We start from the raw sequence: 14,904 nt of genomic DNA, 5'->3' as shown, positions 1-14,904 counted from the left end.
TGTCTTGGTATGCAGTGCTCTATAGCATCATTTTGAGGGTAGGAGTTGAAACAATTGATGTCCAGGATGTGAAGGGTCTGTAGATATTTTCACAGCCCTCTTTTTGACTGGTGCAGTGTGCAGGTCCTCAACGGAAGGTAGTAATTTGTTTTTTTCTGCAGTTCTGATTATCCTCTGAAGTCTGTGTCTGTCTTGTTGGGTTGCAGAACCAAACCAGACAGTTATGGAGGTGCAGATGACAGACTCAATAATTCCTCTGTAGAATTATATCAGCAGCTCCTTGGGCATTTGAGCTTCCTAATGTTTTTAGATGTCTACCAGAATTACACGTTGCCTTGTTTCATGAAGTAGTTTCATTCTCTTATTTAAAAACATCCCTTGGGATGTAATTGTTCACCGAATTGTTATGGTAGGGACAGACATCTCTAAATCACTCTTCTCCTCTATCCATCTTTCTCCACTTAGTGCTCTCTAGATACATTAGACCAGTGCTTCTTAACTTCAGCAACCCAAGGATGTGTGGTCTTCAAACTTCCAGAATTCCCCAACTTCCTAGACTTCTCCCTAATAATTCTAGGAGTTGAAGTCCACCTGTCTCCAAGCTTCTGAGAAACATTGTGTTAGACTGTAACTCCCATCATTACTCTCTGCCTGGTAATTATTGACTGACCTGACTTGAGAATACAGAGGTTGGGGAAGCCGTTTTTAGATGGTCAGGTGTTCCATATCTATGGATTTAATTTTGATATGGGAAGCATTAAAATGCGACATCTTCCATCTGCACAGGAAGAAATCAGTTGGTAAGCATGTCACTTCTTGTTTACTTTACGATCTGTTCAGGAGTGGGCTTCAAAAATTTCAGCAACAGGTTCTCTGTCCAGTTGCTGGGTGGGCATGGGTGTGGTTGGGAAAAATGTTGAGGATGGAATTCTTCAGCTTTTGGATCATCTCAGAGGTGGGATTCAGCCATTTCTGACAGGTTCTGGAGAACTGGTAGCGGACATTTGAGTAGTTCAGAGAACTGGCAAATAGGCTGGCCCCTCCCTGGCTGCCTCCCAGCTGATCTTCTTTTGTTGCCCTGAACAGGAGAATGGAGTTGGAAAGCAGGTTAGGAGGTGGGGAGGAAATGTGGATTTCGCAGTATCCTTCCCCTGCCATGCCCACAAAGCCACGCCCACAGAACCGTTAGTTTAAAAAAATTGAATCTCACCACTGGATCATTTAGCGTCACCTTATTCAAAGGGACGCAAATATGCAGGATTTGTAGGAAGGATGGGAATACAGAAATCCAAAGACACTGTAACCATCACAAGTGAGGCAGGAGAGACACGCATGGTGCATTTTGCACTCCGGCTCTCAAAGGTGAGAGAACAATACTTCGTTGAATGGAGCTGATTGCACAGATTCTTTCTCACCCCTGAGAGAGGACTTTCCAAAAAGGCTAAATGAGAAATTACAGGGTAGCATTTGTTCGAACTAATAATAGTTACCGCGTGCCTGGCTTCATTCTCCTGTGACATCCTTCCTTTAGCTCTTTAGAAAATGTCAGAAGATCTTGCTATCTTGGCTTGAGTTCCAGACCTGTAGCTTCTTCCCCTTCCTGACTCCTGTTGGCCAAAACCTTCAGTGCAAATGTTTCACAGTGTCACCTTGTGATCATGACATCATGAACTTCTTTGAAACTTGATAAAGGGGCTGTCAGGAGGTGCAAAGAAAGTCCCTGAATTACGAATGAGTTTCTTTCCTAACTGTGCCTCTAACTCAACTGTGTACAGCATTTTTCAGAGTATAAGAGGCACCTTTTCCCCCCTCCTAAAAGAGGGTGAAATTTTGGGTGCATCTTATACACTGAATGTAGCCCCACTGTCTCCCACCCTTTGGCCTCTGCCTCCTTGCAGCAAACAGGAAAATGTGGCTTGTGGAGGCAGCAATAGGCTATGGCGATCCCTGCAGCCTGAAACAGCTAATCATCGGGAGGCCCGTGCTAACTGAAATTGAAACTGAAACACTCTGTTTGCTGCAAGGAGGCAAATTGCTGGGAGGCAGAGGCAGAATTTTTCCCCTTCTAATCAGGCTAAATTGAAACAGGCTGTTTGCTGTTTGCAGCAAGGAGGTATGTCAATAACTATAAATGCCTTTAGAATGTTCAAATTATTAGACTTATTTTTAAAGACTGCTTTATTATTGTTCTAGACAACTTAACAAAATGATGCTTTTTAAAAAAATAAATGCTTGATCTGAAGAGGCCCGGTGCTATTGTAATCTTATTTTAGATAGCAGAGAATAACGTATACTTCCAGAAAGCCACATCAATTTGCATCTGTACAAGTATAGTGTGAAATGTAACACCACAAACATTGCATATCGTCTGTACTGTTTGCTATTTGCTGCAAGGAGGCAAATTGCTGGGAGGCAGAAGCAGATTTGTTTTCCTCCCCAAAAGCTAGGTGCGTCTTATACTCCGAAAAATGCAGTATGTCAGTTGGAATTCATGCTTACAAATGGACTGTGTGTGCTAAAAATGGCAGATGGTGTCATCCTTCCTTGAGCCACGCAATGCTTTCAGGAAATGCTGAAACGTGCTGGAAACAGGCTGTGTACTCAAAATGTGTGGCTTCGGAGGTTCATCCAAGCATTGCTTGGCTTCGGCGGTTTCTTGGCTCAAGGAAGGAGAACCCCGTCTGCCATTTTTAGGACTTGGCAGCCCATTCAAAAATATGAGTTGTCCATAATTCAGATGTTCTTAACCCAGACACTACCTATAGTATACTTTGTTGGAATGGGGACGCTCCTTGTCTTTAAACATCTGGTTGAGTATAATAAGCAGCTGGAGGCTAGTGTTGTGGCACTCCAGCAGCCAGCATAGCTGGCAGCAGATTCGGACAGTGGTTGGGGAGGAACATGGGCCAGTCCTGGAGGCTGGGGAAGGCTCTGGTGAGGACTCTGTGTTGGAAGCAGAGAGGGGGCCAGGGCCTTCTGACAGTTATCAGATGTCTTCAGAGTCAGACATCAATGAGGCAGATGAACAGCTGGAGCCTGTTCCCAGTGTGCGCATGCACAGAGTTGCCAGACAAAGGGAGCAGCTAAAGAATAGGGGTCGAGGGAGTAAGGCCATAGGTGGACAGTGAATAGCCCCTCCCAGAGGAAATAAAAGAGGAGCAAAAGGGGAGTGGAGTTTGCAGGAGACAATTAGTTTGCTTAATTGGTTGGTGACTCTTCGAAGTTCCTTGCCAAGTTCTGCAGATATTGGCCTGTCAGCTCTCCAACCAGATAAGGTTTGTGACTGGAAATCCTCCCTTGAAAGACTTTGCTGGATGTGAATGGGCAGAATTTACAGGAAATTAATAAAAGGGTTTTTTGTTGGGACAAAGAGTTTGCTTCATGCTCTCGAGAAGCCACGGTCTTCCAAGGCTTCCCGAGAGATCTAGATCAGATGGACCGTGGACCATCAAGGTGTTTCTTAGCCTCTGGATTGTGTTGGATTGTGTTGGATGATGTCAGGTCCTGTCCACATCCTGAATGACCTTTCTCAGATTCCCTTCTAGGATTCTGGGAGGATTTTCCTCCCTACTTCTGGAGACATTCAGGGAAGGTACAATGATGCCGTAGCATTGAGATGATAAGGGCTAGGAATGGAAAAGTGAGTTGCTAGAGGCGCCCAGTTTTACAGGTCTCTCGGGGATTGCATCTCAATCTCAGATGCAAGAATTAATTGAGTCCTTGGTATGTAGGTTATGTAACACCGAAGGCATTTGTTGATTGGGAGGGCTATTTTAGCCACAAAACCAACCCAAGGTTTTTGCTGGCTAACCCAGAAGAGCCGAGGTGGCGCAGTGGTTAGAGTGCAGTACTGCAGGCCAATTCAGCTGACTGTTATCTGCAGTTCAGCAGTTCTAATCTCACCGGCTCAAGGTTGACTCAGCCTTCCATCCTTCTGAGGTGGGTAAAATGAGGACCCAGACTGTGGGGGCGATATGCTGACTCTGTAAACCGCTTAGAGAGGGCTGAAAGCCCTATGAAGCGGTATATAAGTCTAACTGCTATTGCTAACTGCTAACCCTAACAGTTTGGAGAGTTCCCATAACAGCTTCACTGCTCTCTCCCAATGTCAAGTTATGCACATCATGCTAATTGGGCCACTGAGCATGGTTCCCTCTGTGCTCTCAGGCAACATCCACCACGAACCCAGCTTTTTTCGAAAATGTCTCTCATAAAAGGCTATAAACATCCAGCTGGTTTTTTTAGTGTTCTGTTGCTGCTATTGGTTGTTGGATTGTTTGCTGGAGCCTCGGGCTGTCTGCTTAAATGTTTATAAACACGAACAGATTTTAAACCATTCTTCAAGGCTGTAAAGAGGAAGGACTGCAAATGGGTGTATGATGAAGGGAAGGGAAGAAAGGGAAGGGAAAGAGGGGAAGGGGAGGGAGGAAAGGGGATAAATGGAAGGGAAGAAAAGGAAGAGAAAGAAAGGGAAGATAGGGGAAGAGAAGACAGGGCAAGGGAAGGGAAGAAGGGGAAGATAGGGGAAGGAGAGGGAAAAAATGGAAAGGAAGCCAGGGGAAGGAGAGGGAAGAAAGGGAAGATAAGGGAATGAAAGACGGGAAGGGAAGAAGGGGAAGATAGGGGAAGGAGAGGGAAGAAATGGAAGGAGAGGGAAGGGAAGACAGGGGAAGGAAATGGGAGGGGAGGGGAGGGAAGGTAGGGGAAGGGAAGGCAGGGGAAGGGAAGAGAAGAAGGGAAAAATAGGGGAAGGAGAGGGAAGGGAAGAAAGAGAAGAAAGGGAAAGGAAAGAGGGGAAGGAAAGAGGAGGGGAGGAAAGAAAGGGAAGATAGGGAAAGGAGAGGGAAGAAATGGAAGGAAAGGGAAGACAGGAGAAGGAAATGGGAGGGGAGGGGAGGGAAGGTAGGGGAAGGGAAGATGGGAAGAGAAGGGAAGAAGGGGAAAATAGGGGAAGGAGAGGGAAGTAAAGGAAGGGGAGGGAAGGGAAGGTAGGGGAAGGGAAGACAGGGGAAGGGAAGGGAAGAAGGGGAAAATAGGGGAAGGAGAGGGAAGGGAAGAAAGAGAAGAAAGGGAAAGGAAAGAGGGGAAGGAAAGAGGAGGGGAGGGAAGATAGGGGAAGAAGAGGGAAGGAAAGAAAGAAGAAAGGGGAAGGAAAGGGGAGGGGAGAGAAGAAAGGGAAGATAGGGGAAGGAGAGGGAAGGGAAGAGAAGAAAGGGGAAGGAAAGAGGGGAAGGAAAGGGAAGGGAAGAAAAGGAAGGGAAGACAGAGGAAGGAGGGGGAAGGAAGGGAAGGGGCTTTTTTGATCCAATGTTGCTTGGGAAATGGACTCGGTGGGCTTCCCATCACCATCGCCTCCATCGCAATGACCTCCGGGCAAAATTGGTTCAAGGATTCTGCATGTCAGGAAGACGAGGCCACGGTTTAATAAAAGCGATGGAAGAACAAGGCTCATCACGGCCACCAGCCCTCCGGCAGGCTTCAGAAGCAGATCTGCCGACTGTGATTGCCCAAATATTCTCGAGGTGGCAGTCAAACAGAGAAGCAGCCAGACTGGATGAAGCCCAAACCGTATCTCAGCCAACTGTCTCTTTTCTAAACGGAAGTCTACCGGGAGCCTGCAGGCAGGGCTGGAATGCTGTTCTGATCTCTCAATTGCATTTCTCGCAACGGGTATTAAAAAAAAAAAACCCACAACATTCTGCTGTAGTCTCAGTGTTGTATTGTTATGTGTTTGTGCCTGCGTGCCTTCGAGTCGGTTTTTGACTCTCCGCAATTATTTAGACTAGTCCAGTGTTTCTCAACCTTGGCAACTTGAAGATGTCCGGACTTCAACTCCCAGAATTCCCCAGCCAGCATATATATATATATATATATATATATATATATATATGTATGTATGTATGTATGTATGTATGTATGTATGTATGTATGTGTATGTGTATGTGTATGTGTATGTGTATGTGTATGTGTATGTGTATGTGTATGTGTATGTATATGTATATGTATATGTATATATATATATATATATATATATATATATATATATATATATATATATATATATATGTATGTTGTATTTGTGCTGATAAATAAATAAAGGGAAACTAGTATAGATCTATTTCAAGCTATTTAGCTCTCATCAGCTAGCCATACCCTTACTGGGATTTGAACCTGGGCTGTATTACATATTAATATGTATCAAGAGCCGAGGTGGCGCAGTGGTTAAATGCAGCACTGCAGGCTACTTCAGCTGACTGCAGTTCTGCAGTTCGGCTGTTCAAATCTCACCGGCTCAAGGTTGACTCAGCCTTCCATCCTTCCGAGGTGGGTGAAATGAGGACCCGGATTGTTGTTGGGGGCGATATGCTGACTTTGTAAACCGCTTAGAGAGGGCTGAAAGCCCTATGAAGCGGTATATAAGTCTAACTGCTATTGCTATTGCTATATTAGGTAGATGTGTTAACCACTAAGCCACAAGGTTCTCCTCCTTTATCAGCTGAGCCAGGGAAATAGGTATGTATTAGTGTCACAACCCCTGGTATGCCCAAATATGGGAACCTGGGCTGTGTGTGTGTGTGTGTGTGCGCGCATTTATTTTATTTCATACATTTTTTTCGTTCTATATATAATATTCTATATATTCTATGTATAACAGCCTTTACTACATTTGAGTCATTTTGTATAATATTTATTTGCTACAGTCTATCTCGTATTTCTATCTTTTAATTATTTTCCGGTTTTGTAGTTGTTTATTAATTTAACAAAATAGCTTCCGATAATCGCGCGGCTCAGTTATAAACCGGGCCGAACCACACCAAACCGGGACGATTTCACTCCTAGTCCTAGGTTGGGTCCCAATCAGGGTGGAAAAAAGAGATGAGAAGAGGGGTTTTTTTCCCCTTGAAAAAAATACCATCAAACAAATGAAAATTAGGAGGAAGCAATTAATGCCGCCTGCCACAGTTCCAGGTTAATTGCAAACATTTCTGTACTTCATAGGGCTTTTGTCAAAGTAAGTATATAGGGGGAAGGGAAGAAGCAGCAAATCACATGTGGTGCTAATTAGAATGAAATAAAAGACTTCAAGTGGAACACACAAAGTTAGTTTTCAGTTTGGGGACAAGAAGAAAGGAATATTTTATTTCCTGATTGGCTGGACAATAAACTTCGGTGGCATCGTATTTTGAGCGTTCCTTTTAATTTATTTTGCTTCGGGGTCCCCATTTGGGCACGGACACATGAATCATCCAAGGAACTAATTTATTTTGCAATAAGTAATGATGGATTTGGGGGGTATTTTTTTGTATTTTATTAGTTTGCCAAACATGTACAACAGGTATTAATATAAACATGGGCATGAAGGAAAGAAATGAATACAAATAAAGGAGGACAGTAGGACAGGGATGGTAGGCACACTGTTGCGTTTATATATGCCCCCTTTATGGACCTCTTAGGAATGGGGGCCTAATGATTGATACAGGTTGCTGCCAGCATCCTAGGTATCAACCAAGTATTTTCTTAAAATATATAATACTTCGAGTAGCACAGTTTTTTGCAGATCCGCTGGGGTTATTGCAGGAAGCTGTAATTTGTTGATGTGTTTTATAAAATTCTTGGACATGGTACCAAGTGCCCCGATGACAATGGGTATCACTGTTACATGTTTCATCCAAAATCGGGTAGTTTCGATGGCCAGGTTGCAATATTTTGTGATTTTCTTTTCCAGTTCTTTTTATTCGACTTCTGGCGTCTCCTGGTACTGCCATATCAATACATTGTACGTTTCAGTTTTCAACAACTGTGATATCTGGCGTGTTGTGTTCCAAATGATGATCCGTTTGTATTCGAAAGTCCCACAAGATCTTCATCTTCTCATTTTTGATAGCATTTTCATCATCATCATCATCATCATCATTATTATTATTATTATTATTATTATTATCGTAACAACAGAATTGTATCACAGTGGCCAGTTGTTTCACCGGATTTGGCGTTGATTACTAGTCGGGCCCCACCCAGGAGCCTAGGACGTCATAACGTATTTTCGTAATATACATGCGGATCCAAGCAGTGCGGCTTTTTGCATTTGACTGATGGTGGTGGTGGTGGTGGTGGTGGTGATGATGATGATGATGTTAATCTTTGGAGAGATTCACAGCCTTTGGGGCTGGTTGGTAGCTCAACAGCTCGAGTCCTAACCAAGGACCTAGGAACTGTTAAGGTAACGTCGGAGGATATAAGCTGTTCCAAGTAGGGTGGTTTTTTTGTAGAATCAGAATGTTCAAGTCTGATAAATTTAAACTTTCCAAATAGCGAGGTAGCCCTTTAACACTCAAAAGTATTCCAGGCAGCGTTTTATTATTTCAGCCTACCCTTCTGCATTGGATCAACCCATTTCAATTACCGAAGCGTTTTAATATAATAGTATTTTAGTAGTCTATTAGACTTTGTGCTGAACAATAAAGCTTTGTGCTTCACAGTTAAAGCATTTCTGGGAATTCTCTCTGCCTCACATACTTAAAATAGTGTCTGGGACTGCAGCTCTAAAAAAGTTTTTTTTTTAACTTTTTCAGCCTTTTTTTTTTAAAAAAAATTCGTCTCAATTGCTCACTTCCTTTATCCGCTTTCCTTTCCCCCCTAGGTAAGATTCTTTCTGAATAGTACCTGCATCTGGCTGTTCGCCACAATAAAGCTTTGATTCCATTTGTGATGGCTCTGATAATTATCAATGCAGTAGCGCTGGATAGGTTTCCATGCCATCAGCCTGCCGATCTGCTTTACATATATATAATGCATATATATATATATATGTAGGTCTCTAGTTATTCGGATTTTCGCCCGCATAAAATTGGAGATGTCTTGGCGATGTTTCGACGAAGTCTCATTCGTCATCTTCAGGCTTGGTGCTTCCAGGAGCAAATTTCTCCAATTTTACATGGGCGAAAACCCGAATAACTAGAGACCTACATACTAACACCTGCGAAAACCTCAGAATATATATATATATACGGGAAATAGATGCAACGTGTGTTTTTATAAATGTAGGGATAAGGACGGGGAGTTGAAATTGCTGGAGGCACTTCAGTGCCCTGAGCAAAGTTTTAGGCTCCTTCAAGCTGAGCTTCTCTTGAGTTGCCAGTTGTAGAGAACGGTGGAGTTGGCCTTGGGGAAAATACGCAGGAGCTGTTAAGAAAACGAAAGAGGAAGAAGCATTCAAGACCTGTGAAAAGGGGTGATATTAGGGAGAAGCTCAGGGTGCCTTCTGTCCTGGGCTGGGAGAAGGAGGGGAAGGACACACAGGTGGACTTGCAAGAGTCAATTAACAGGACGGATCTGCTAGAAAGAAGAGGGAGGTCAACCTATTCTGCAAAGCAGCTGTGGCAGGGGTGAAATGCATATCGCCCCCAACAACAATCTGGGTCCTCATTTTACCCACCTCGGAAGGATGGAAGGCTGAGTCAGCCCTGAGCTGGTGAGATTTGAACAGCCGAACTGCAGAACTGCAGTCAGCTGAAGTAGCCTGCAGTGCTGCATTTAACCACTGCGCCACCTCGGCGTGGCCAACTTGTAAAATGTGGTGAAACTCACTTAATAATGCTCTTGCTTACCAACCAAAATGTTGGCTCAGGAACTCTGGCATTGAAGTGTGCAAGTCTTAAAGCTGTCAAGTGACAAGACCGTTGCACGCCTAACCCTTTAGGGGAAAAAAAACCCCAGGGGTGTTCAAACTTGACAGCTTTAAGACTTGTGGACTTCAACTCCCAGAATTCCTCCTCTCGCTCTTCATCTTGATGATGTGGGAATGGGTGGGGGGGAGGGAGCTGGAACCGGTTCTAAACGGCACTGTAGATTTGTGGAACCTCTTCTATAGAAGAGCTTAGAACTGGCAGGAACCCACCCCTGGACCACCCAATCAAGCCACACACATAGAACCGGTGGCAAAAAAAAAATGATTTTACCACTGCTTCATATATACATACAGGTTGTTTTTTTGTTTTTCTTCCCTTTTTATAAATGTACATAGTCCTTTATAACTGCTAATTGGACGTTAGCAACATATATACTGATCTACATACGGTGCGGTTGTTATAGTTATATAGATATATGTATATTACACTTTTGTCACATCTTATCATACTTTAACATTACATATTCTTTCATCATTCTTTCATGATTCCTTAATCTTTGCTTCTATTATCTAACCAGTTGTACCTTATATTCCAAATCAAATAATATTCCCTTTCTCCACTCTCTTTTATTTCCATTGTCAGCCTATTCATCTCGGCACAGTCTAACACTTTCTTTATCGCCATTCCATCAAGAGGCATGCTTTCATTTTTCCAATTTTGCGAGTAAACAGTCACTGGTCGCTGTTATTATGTGTAGCATTGTGCACTGGGTTTTTTTAAAAATTATAATTTCCTTTTTTTAGTGCGTCTAGCAAAAATAACTCTGGTTTTAACTCTACTTGTTGTTTGGTTATTTCCTCTAGAAAATTGCATTTTCTAGTCCTGGCTGTTTAGGGGGCAAAATGGCTCGCAGTCAACACCAGCTCAACACCCTTTGTGGCATGGAGATTTGCACATGTCTAATGCTGTCCTTCTATATGTGCTTCTCTAACACATGCACTTCTCCCCCCTCCTTAGGACTTCCCATGAATTTTGCACCTTTCCCAATTACTAATGTTTTTGTCCACACTTTCTCCTAATAAGTAAGTGCTGTTGTATATATCATATTTTTCAGACTATAAGACGCACTGGAGTATAAGACGCAGCTAGATTTTGAAGAGGTAATTTTTTTAAAAAAAGATTTTGCACTCTGCAGGCCTCCCAAACCCTCTACACGTCCATTTTTTGTGAAGGGGGGGCGGGGTTTTGGGAGGCCAAAAATGCTGTATTCAGTGTATAAGATGCACCCACATTTTCACCCTCTTTTTTTGAGGGAAAAAGGTGCATCTTATACTCTGAAAAATGCAGTAATTGTTTGAGTTGCAAATGGCGCTACAAAAATATGAAAAGGGTAGATTTCTGCATGCAAATGAGTCTCATTTCACACTCCCCAAATCTGTACGGGAAAGTGAAACACAGAGTAAATGTGTGTAAACATTTAGAAGTGTGTTAGGCATCATACTTAGAAACATGAAACCGAAGCTGTTAGAAATATTTCTGATAGTAAGTAGACTGGTGGCTTTTTTGCAAAATGCTTTTAAATAGCGATGAAGCGATAGGTTTCAAAAGCTGAGATACTGTATAAGTAAAGGTAAAGGTTCCCCCCACATATGTGTGCTAGTCGTTCCCGACTCTAGGGCGCGGTGCTCATCTCCGTTTCAAAGCCAAAGAGCCAGCACTGTCCAAAGATGTCTCCATGATCATGTGGCCGGCATGACTAAACACCGAAGGAGCACAGAACACTGTTCCCTTCCCACCAAAGTGGTTCCTATTTTTCTACTTCCATTTTTACATGCTTTTGAACTGCTAGGTGGGCAGAAGCTGGGACAAGTAATGAGAGCTCACCCCATTACATGGCACTAGGGATTCGAACCACTGACCTGCCGACCTTCTGGTCAACAAGCCCAGCATCTTAGCCACCACATCCCTTTTGAGATGCTGTATAGTGGTACTCAAAGTATAAGTGGATTTTGGAAATAAGTGGAACTGGTGCATTTAAAACTCTGGACATATTGGGAATTAAAATTATCCCACAAGCACAATTAATAAATAAGTAGATGTCAGATTTTTTTTTATTGTTCTGGTGGCAATTCATAGAAACTATTTTATTTTTGTATTTTATTTATATATCAGATTTGGAGATCGCCCATCTCACTCGCAGCCACTCTGGTGTACAATTCAAACGAAAAGGCAGTATAAACAGTGTATTGCAATAAGAGGCAGTTAAAACAGGAATAAAAGAACTAAAGTTAAAAAGCCATGGGTAGGGCCTTCAACCATGAGATTTATTTACTTTTAAAATATTTAGAGTGGAGAGTGGAGTGGAGTAGAGTGGAGTGGAGTGGAGTGGAGTGGAGTGGAGTGGAGTGGAGTGGAGTGGAGTAGAGTAGAGTAGAGTAGAGTAGAGTAGAGTAGAGTAGAGTAGAGTAGGTGTAGAATTGGGAAGAGTACCCTGTTTTCCCCAAAATAAGACCTCTCTGATAATAAGCCCAATCGGGCTTTTGAGCCCATGCACTAAAATAAGCCCTCCTCTGAAAATAAGCCCTCCCCTAAAATATTTACCCGCATGCGCACCGGTCCCTGCCATTTCCTGGGAGGAAGTGGGGAACATGCCCCATGCACCCCTCATGCACCTGCCATCCACGTCGAACGACCACGCAGAGGCCACTCCCACAAACCCTAGCTACCACGCCCCTTCTCTTAGTGGCAAAAAGATTGGCAGGTAAGAGGATGCCAGAGACAGAACTTCCAGCCCTTCCTGGATCAGCTGATCTCTGGGACGAGGTTAAGGGGCCTCCTGCACCTCAAAAATAATAAGACCTCCCCAAAAATAAGGCCAAGCGCTTATTTCAGGGGTCAAAAGAAAATAAGACCCTGTCTTATTTTCGGGGAAACTCAGTAGGTGTAGAGTTGGATAGGGTAGGTTGGACTCTTTATTGATTTAGTCATTTGACTCCATCAAAATTCTAAAACTAATACAACTATTCAAGTAGATACAAAGAAAACAATAAAATATGTTCATTGTCAGTTGCCAGCCTTAGACAAGAAAGGAGAAAGTGTTTCTTACAGCCAAATTTGAGCGTGTCCTCAAGAGAGTAGAAGAAGAGGAAATGGCTGCAGTCAGAAATAAATTTGACTACACTGCATAGTTGCAATTATTTTATTCAAAGTCCTTGCTCCTCATGATGCATTGCAAAATTTAGGGCGATTATACATATATATGATAATGATTAAAATATGTGTGCTGCAAGGAGCTTAAATTCTATTGTTATTCATTGCAATCGTAGATTTAATTTCTTAATAGCACCTAGCAGAGATGAATGAGAAGGCTGGGCCAACCAAGTCATAAATAAAATAATCTGTCGGCTGTTATTTTTGTTTTGTTTTGTTTTGCCATAAAATGTCATTTATGTTAGTCATTTAAAATATAGAGAGAGAGCCCCCCCGCGGAGCGAAATGTCCCTTTTCAATATTTCTTGCAGAAAAGCAAACATTTTTCATCCAAATTGACAGCCTGCAGAAATGATATTTTCAAATGGCCTGCAATTTTCTAGTAAGTGGAAAAAATGAAAAATTGGAATAGATCTCAGTTTCTTAGTAAGACTGGGTTAGTGACCTTCTCTGCAGGGAGTCCTCAACTTATGACTACAGTTGGGACCAGAATTTTAGTTACTAAGCAAGGCTAACTGAGTCCTGCCCATTTTTTTTTATTTGCTATATTGTTAAGTGAATCTCTGTTGTTACGTGAATCATACAATCAAATGTGGCTTAAGCAAAGGTAGGTTCCCCCATAAACTTGGTTTGGCAGTAGCTGGCTGGGAAAGTCTCAAATGTGTCCATGGGATACTACAGCAACTGGCATGTATTTACAATGGCATTGTAAATACATGCCAGTTGCTAAGAACCCAAATTTTGACGCTGGATATGCTGTAATTGTTGTGTAAGGACCTATCATAAATATCTTTTTGGGATGTTGTTATAATTTTGAATGGTTGCTAAAAAATGTTTGTAAATTGAGAACTACCTGTGAAGTCTCTTCTTCTGTTTCCTTCCCCCTTCCTCCTCCTCTCCTTCTCCTTCTCCTTTGTCTCCTCCTCTTCCTCCTCCTCCTCTTCCTCCTCCTCCTTCTTCCTCCCTCTCCTCCTCCTCCTCCTCCTCCTGACTTTAAGGATGCTGCAACAATTGTGTGAAGACCTATCATAAGTAACTTTTTCCAGGGTCATTCATATAACTTTGAATGGTCACTCAACAAATGGTTGTAAGTTAACTACTTCCTCTTCCTCCTCCCCTCCTTCCCCATCCTCCCCCTCTCTCCTCCTCCTCCTTTTCTCTTTCCCCCCCTCCTCCTTTTCTTCTTCTCTTTTAGCAATAGCAATAGCAGTTAGACTTATATACCACTTCATAGGGCTTTCAGCCCTCTCTAAGCAGTTTACAGAGTCAGCATATCGCCCCCTACAACAATCCGGGTCCTCATTTCACCCACCTCGGAAGGATGGAAGGCTGAGTCAACCCTGAGCCGGTGGGATTTGAACAGCCGAACTGCAGAACTGCAGTCAGCTGAAGTAGCCTGCAGTGCTGCATTTAACCACTGCACCACCTCGGCTCTACTCCTCCTCCTCCTTTTCTCCTACTCTTTCCCCTCCTCCTCCTCCTCTTCTCTTTCTCCTTCTTCCTCCCCTCCGTCCCCATATTTCGGCCAAGGCCAGGTTCATTTCAGAGTCTACCCCACAGGTGAATCTCAGGAAGACAGTTCACTCTCCTTGGGAAACGTGCTCTCTGACCCTCATTCACAGTAATCGAGCCAACCAAATTCACAAAAAGAGGGTAAAATGAGATAAATCACAGCTGATGGGACAGCCTATAAAACAAGGAAGTCAGACAGTGCCCTCTTGGGGAAAGGATAATGCGCTATGCGTTGCAATGTGCTGTGCATAAGAGAAGGCCCTAATGAACAGCTAAGTTATGGCACTTTTAGAAATTCAAATAAACTGCTTACCATTTGCTTGGAGACTTAATGTCGTTTCTACCGTTCGTTAGTCACCGTACAGAGTGATGCTTGTTCAGCACGAAGCAGAATGCAGAACTCGGGCTGTTAGGATGGCTGACCTCTTCTGCAAGTCACTGCACAAATTAAGAGAGATTGACACCGCAGCCACCGCTTTATAAGAGTAAATAAGTTGGGAGTCATTTCCCTGCGATTGCTCTCATATCGATTTCTCTGAGATGGCTGCTTCCT

At 43.1% G+C, this 14,904-nt stretch overlaps 1 protein-coding gene across 1 annotated transcript in view; it reads left to right on the top strand.

The window, feature by feature from the left end:
• GRIK4 (glutamate ionotropic receptor kainate type subunit 4) overlaps positions 1–14,904 on the top strand; it is a 158,511-nt gene that overhangs the window by 99,840 nt on the left and 43,767 nt on the right.

The sequence above is a fragment of the Thamnophis elegans genome, chromosome 13, assembly GCF_009769535.1.
Source record: "Thamnophis elegans isolate rThaEle1 chromosome 13, rThaEle1.pri, whole genome shotgun sequence".
NCBI lineage: Eukaryota > Metazoa > Chordata > Lepidosauria > Squamata > Colubridae > Thamnophis > Thamnophis elegans.
Note: the sequence above shows the minus strand (reverse complement) of the source record. Positions and strands in the feature narration are given on the sequence as shown.